This window comes from Panicum virgatum, chromosome 4K (genome assembly GCF_016808335.1).
Source record: "Panicum virgatum strain AP13 chromosome 4K, P.virgatum_v5, whole genome shotgun sequence".
Lineage (NCBI taxonomy): Eukaryota > Viridiplantae > Streptophyta > Magnoliopsida > Poales > Poaceae > Panicum > Panicum virgatum.
In genome coordinates, this window is record NC_053139.1 from 23,315,485 (window position 1) to 23,322,650 (window position 7,166).

Here is a 7,166-nt window from a genome sequence, read left to right on the forward strand (position 1 = left end):
TCTTGAGTGCTTGCAGACCTATCATATGTCCGGATGGATGCCACATCAAGACTAAGTATGGTGGATTGGGCTGGGCATTTGGGACCGATCGGTTTGGTTCCTAAGTTCCCACTAAAGTTTGGTTCCTACGAAATGAGAATTGATCGGTTCTATTTATAAATAGGAACCAAGCAAATAAATTCCTTCTCGGTTAGTTCGGTTCAGTTCCGGTTCTAACCGAGAGAACCGAACTAACGAACTAGTCACAACAAAGGCAAAGAAGAAAAAAATTACCACCGCCGCCGTGTCCCTCCAACTCCGAGCACGCCGAGCTCGACTCCATCCTCGTGTGCCGCCGCAACCTACAGAGGAGCACCGCCGCCTTGCTTGCAAGCCTTGCAGGGGAGAGCTTCATCACCACCACCTCATTGCCTGCAGGTGCCACCGTTCCACCTTGGGCCCTTGCCTTTGGGGGAGCTTGTCCAGGAGCGCGTCTGGCGATGCACCGCGGGCCTTCGATGGTGCGGCGTCCGCTGTGGCCGTGGTGCCACCGTCGAAGCTCAAGGATGAGTAACCGGCGTCGATTCCCAACTCCGAGGATGGGGGCAGGGGGCGGGGGAGGGGTGACGGAGGCAGGGGCGGGGCGAGGGAGGCCGGGCACTCGTCGTGGCTGCGCTGGCGGCCATGGCCGGGAGCTCGCCGTGGCGGCGCTGGCCACTGGGGATGGCGATTTGGGGGCGGCGGCGTGGGGGCTGGGTGGTGGAGAGGGGATGGAGGTGTTTATCTTGGGTTAGCTTGTTGGGCTTTAGTGGGACAAAATATCTAATGGACTAAATGTCTAATAAATTTAGTTCTTCCGTTAATCGAACCGAACCAAGATTTTTGGTTCCTGACAAATAGGAACCGTATAGAGAACCGAAAGGGTCCGTATTGCACCGAGGGTCCAATATGTCATGTGACATATTGGACCCTCTCCAACTCCTGCACATTTGGATCTATTTGTCGGTTCTTGACAAACAGGAACCGAATAGAGAACCGAAATTCTCGGTTCCGGTTCTCAGTTTTTTCGGTTCGGTTCTCAGTTAATTTTGCCCAGGGCTAATGGTGGACAACTTATGTCTGCAGTTGGTATAGATCCAAATGATGACATCTATCCAATTGCATTTGGTATTGTTGAGGTGGAGTCACTAGCTTCATGGAAATGGTTCCTCCAAACACTAAAATAAGATCTTGGTATTGATAACTGTTGGTACTTTGTAACGTCACGAATAAAATCCGCAAGCACACGGATACCGCTGTAGCTTTCACCCAAGAGTGTTCCAGGGTATCGTATCCACTGGGGAACGTGAGTACACTATCTACGAGTTCAGACAGTCAAAGGACACACACACACTGGTGTAGGAGGATAGGACAGAAAGGACTTTCTAAGATCTAGAATCTATGTTTAGAAGAAGAGATCACGTCGCCGTTATACTTCGAGCTACTGGTTTCGACCAGCCTATACAAGCCAATAGTTTCAATAATATGTGCTCTATCCGATATCCGAATGTGGAGGATTACTAGGGCTTAAGCAAGGCTGTCACCACCTGCCGGCTATCTCTACAAATCGTGGGACTATCAGACAACAGAGTGGTATAGTCCAGCCTAGACACCACGTCTACGCTATTCCCTACTAACTCTAGAGGCGATCAGGGTTATCCTTTTCTATCCGGAGCCCAACTCTAGAGTCAAATGCTACTCTCTAAGTATACACTCACGTAATATAAGGCAGAGATAATAACTTGCGATCTAAACTCTAATTCTAAATAAACAAAGAAAGTCTCAAACACTTACAAACGAATAAGCATCCGTCGAGGTACAAGCGGAGAAGAGCGCCGACAAGCCCGGCACTTCCCCCGACTATCACCCTCACTCTCGTAGAGGTGCAATTTGGAGAAGAGCGCTATTACCGGCGCCCCTCCCGAGTACCTCTACCCTCTCTTCCTACACTAAACACAAGCTAAGAGGCTCTTCACTTGGTGGTGAGTGAGTGTCTTCATTTGGAGCCCCTCCCCTTGTATTTATAGGAGGGAGCCACCCCGGGAATGAGGCCAAACCGCCATAGGTAGCCAACCACACGACGCCACGTGTCACTAAGAGGTGGTGGGGCCCGTGGGCCGCCACCACTTGCTCGGCCTACCATGTTGGTCGGCCGGCCGTGGGCTGGCCCTGTTTGCCCCGGTCTTTGGTCAGAAGATTGCTAGGTGGGCCCCCATGTCATATATATGGGTATGGGCTTGTCTTGAGTCGGTTTTGGTGCTCTGGTGGGCCCGTAGATCCTCGTGAATGCGCCTGATTCATCGAGAAGATTTTAGTTCGGATCAATGATGTGTCACCTTGCTTTTGGGGTGCATTCTCCTCTCATTTCCAAGCATAGGCAACCTGCACATAAATGTACACCACCACTTTGTGGAATTCGTTCGCAATAACTCGTACCACTAGTGTTGATGCTCGTCTTTCATACGCTCATGCAGGAGCTGATAGCTTGCTCTGATGGTCGGGTTTGTATCTTGACGCTTGAAGCCTGTTTTACCTGCATTTCTGCTCGAATTCCAATGTAGCAATATTTCTAAGACGAAATGTGGAATTGGCTCTTTCTGGATAACATCAGCAGGTATGGGACTTTATTCTCATGATTTTAGGCTTAAGATGATGCCTGAAATGAGTCGTTAGCGAGCGTCAACAATAACACCTGTCCATGTACAATTATGACAGACAAGCAAAAGGGCCTTATTCCAGCTGTGCAACAAGTTTTTCCAGATTCAGAGGATAGGTTTTGTGTTAGACATCTCTATGCCAACTTTCAAATGCCCTTCAATGGTGAAAACTTGAAAAATCAACTATGGGCTTGTGCACAATCTAGCAATGTTGTTCAGTGGAATAGAAACATGGACATGATAAGGGAGCTAAACTCTGATGCTTATAAGTGGTTAGAGTAGATGCCACCACAAACATGGGTTAGAGCATTCTTCAGTACTTATCCCAAGTGTGACATCCTTTTAAATAACAATTGTGAGGTCTTCAATAAATACATATTAGAAGCATGGGAAATGCATATACTTAGCATGTTAGAATAGATCAAGTCTCAGTTGATGGCAAGGCACTATAACAAAGAGAAAGAGGTGGGAGATCTATGGCAAGGGCCTATATGCCCCAAGATTAGGAAGAAGTTGCAAAAGAAATTCTGAATTTGCCAACATTTGTTATGCTCTACCTGCTGGAAACGGGATTTTTGAGGTGGAGGGCAAAACTAACAAGTATATTCTTGACATCACCCTAAAAAAGTGTGACTGCAGAAGATGGGATCTCACTGTCATACCATGCTCACATGCCATGTCTTGCTTGAGGCATGAAAGAATCCCTCTAGAGTCAGTGATTCCTGAATGTTACTCCTCTTCTAGCTATCTGATGGCTTATGGTCACACTATTTGGCCCTGCAAGGATAAGAGTGCCTGGGTGAAAGTTGATGTAGCTGCAGTGCTCCCACCTATCTATGAGAAAAAAGTTGGTCGGCCACCCAAGTCAAGAAGGAAGCGGCCATTTGAAATTCAGGGTCCAAGAGGTCCTAAGCTGACAAAGCATGGGGTCATCATCAACAGCAGGTACTGTGGACAGTCTAGTCACAATAGAGCTGGATGTGAATTGAGGAAGCAAGGGAAACCTGCCAATCATGCTGGGCAAGGGTATGCTGGTGAAGCTTCAACTGTCCCAGATGAGGAAATTACACATTATGAACCAACTATATCCCAGGTTACTAAACTACATCAAGATCAATACTGCAATTGTATCTCCTTTCAATTCTGATCAGTGTTTATTTACTGTAGGTTTCCATGCATGTTTTGTGAGCACTCTAGTGGGGCCCTTATTCTCCCAGCTAAGCTGTACAATGGCTTCACTAGTAGAAAATGATGCATCGGTGACAAACGACATTCGTCATTGAAGGGCCAAAATTCGTCGTAAATAAATTTTGGTGACGAATTAATGACGAAATTTGACACGTCGTGAAAGCCGCGTCAAGTTTGTTCCACAATGACGGAACACGAAAAACGTCATGAAACTGGTTTTTTCGGTGACGAAGGAACTTATGTCACCTAACCATTTTTGCTTTGGCGATGCGTCCCAAAAACGTCACCGGATATCCGGATCCACGTGCCCCCATCAACGCCATCAACGCCTTCAGCGCCGTTAGGTGCCGTGCTGGCAGCCCGTTTCGGCAACGAACAGACACGAGGCGGGCTAGCAGAACAACACGTGTCCACCTGTCAGGAGTCTCCTGGTTCGGCCACGTGTCGCTTTCCTGCTTGTCCACTTTTCACTTGAGTGTTCGGCCACCTGTCCCTTCCAGATTTGTGACACGTGTCCTCTGGTTATTTGCCCATGTGGCACGAAATAATGTAGCCACGTGCCGCCTGTCCTGTGACACGTGTCACTTCCATACTTTTCCTTGTGTCGCTATCTTGTTGTGACACATGTCGGTGCCAAGTCGGATGTGCGGTGTCTCTGTATGGTTCCACGTGCCGCTTTGTTATTGTGCCACATGTTGTCTTCCTGTTTGTCAACGTGTCATTTTTTCACACTGCCACGTGCGCCTTTCTGGTAGGGACACATGGCGTCGACGTGGCAAATTTCTGTTCGGCCTCGTGTCGCCTCGAGGTTCAGATAGGAGCCATATTCCTATTGGACCACGTGTCCTCTCTACGTGTCATGTCCGGTATATACATGTTCGTTCCCTATTGGACCACGTGTCAGTTTCTTATTGGACCACGCATCCATTTCTCGTTCTCGAGAATGCCCGTTTCGGACCGCCACGTGTCCGAAACCATTATATGTTGACGTTCATACAGATCCATTTCATAACAGAACCAATGAAACGACATTATTATTTCGAGAAATTAGCGTTATTATTCTGACAAAGCAAACCACAATCAATAAAGTTACAACCAAATAAGTTCATGACACAACCAAACGAGCTAGAGGCAGCCAAATCAGCTCGACACAACCAAATAAGCTCATCAGGTCAAGACACACAGGATCAGGGCTGACAAGCTATACCAGAGGTGATGACGTGCCCGAATTTCTGAAGAATGAGATGGCTCTCCTGTTCTTGCTTCTAGAGCTCATCAAACAGGCTTGCTGTTTTTTCCAACACTTCCTCTGCTATTGCTGTCTTCTTCTTTAGTTCTTCCAGGTGATCATGGAGAACAGGTGAACTTTATTTTTGAGCATTAAGTTGTCGACGTAGCGCCGCTTCACGAGCTAGAGAAGACTTCGAGGAAGGAGTGGATAGACCTGCATTTTTCAAGAATGTGTTGTTGGAGCTGCATTGTGACAAGACATTGGAAACAACCTCAGCACTTGGCAATGGTGCCTGCCCATCAGCAGCAGCTTGTGCCCACATAGTTTCCATTGACAACTACAAAATGGAAAAAATGAACTATTTAAGAGACTCGGAACAAAAGTATATTGGATAACTGCTAGTAAATAGTGGTAATGTAAAGAGAGTGTAAAATATACAATTACAATGCAGCATGTAAAGAGTGTTGGACAAAGTACAAAAGAATTGATGAACAGTTTAAGAATCATGTAAGACTTGCTCGTACTGACTTGTTGAGCATGGCAACAAACAGAAATTACATGTACAAACGTCAATGAAGTTAGATAAATCCTGGAAGAGAAAATAAGCATGTGCTGGGACTTACAACTGCTTCCCTAGCCGTGTCGCTCATACCCTTCTTGCGGCTAGTATGGCAGACCTTGAAGGCTTCCACGGCATCAATTTCTTCGTCAGTGTCACCAACTTGCTCCTGGGGTTCCTCATCATTGAATTCAGTTTCATTTAAAGAGTTCTCCTTATTCTTGTTCTGATGGATGCACCAAAATGGTGGTAAGACAAACAGCAAAACCAGGAATAGCTGGTAATGGGACTTGCTTTGAGAGACATATGAGGTGCATGTGTGTACTCATTTAAGGAAGCAGAAGAGTGGAGAGATTACATTACAAGAGTGTTGACACTTACATATGAATGCAACTGAGCAACGTAGCAGTGAGATCCTGTTGCTGCAAGCCACTTGACTCTAGCACAGTTTCGCTTGTTCTGATCTGAAACTCCCTGCAAGAGATGCAAGTGTTGGTATACATCATAAGTATATACTTGAAAGCACACTAAGAGAAAATACCTTGTTCTCTGGAGATGACCACATGTTAACAAGTTGCCGCCACTGTCCATCATTCATGGTGGGGAGAGGAGAGGTTGCAGGGATCTCATTAGTAGGGACGCCAACAAAGTAATCTTGCTTCAATTTATACCGGTTCTGCTATATGTGCAGAATTTCGTCTTCTTTCAACTGTAAAAAATTGAGCCAAAATGGAGCACCGAGCGAAAAGTTATGCCTGTTTTACCGAAGGTAACTCGAGTTATGGTTTCCAGAGGGCACAACGCGGCAGATAGAATGGTGGCGGCTAGGGCAAATCTTCCCTGACCCCTAGGACAAAGTATCCCTGATGGATGCAGCAATAGGTATCGCCAGATGAAATCAAGAAGGGCTGCGATGCAAGGCGAAACAACACAAGGCGGCTTGCAACCTATCTAGGGCTGGCGCGGTAGGAAGTCACACAAGGCGGCTAGCGAGGGCAAGTCGAGTAATGGGGTGGATCGACTTGTTGTTTGGGTAGAGGTGGATGGGATAGCGGCGAAAACAAACACATAGTGACGGGAGGTTGAACTACGACGAAGAACACACTAAACCAGCAACAAGACTCGACCACAGACATAAACTCAACAAAGCGAATCTGAAACGAAATTACAAAAGCCAAGAAGGTTCTAGGACAGCGAAAAATTTTTTGTAGGTTTTTTGTGGACTCTAGGTATATGAAGGCGAATGAATCTAAAGGGAAAACGAAGGGTAATACCTCACGGGAAACCTGAAATCTAATACCACTTGATGAGGACTAGGTCCGATCTTCCGAGAGGTAAGGGTATGTTCGATTGGTGGAGATCTCGACGTTGATGATCCGGCTTCAAATCAGCAAGATTCGAACCCTGTAACTGCTACACCACTGCTCTGTTGGTTATCAACCAAGCACAACTTGATTGACCTCGCCGAGAAGGCTTTTCCTGCAACCGAATCCAAGGACAAAAGCAAGAAGGT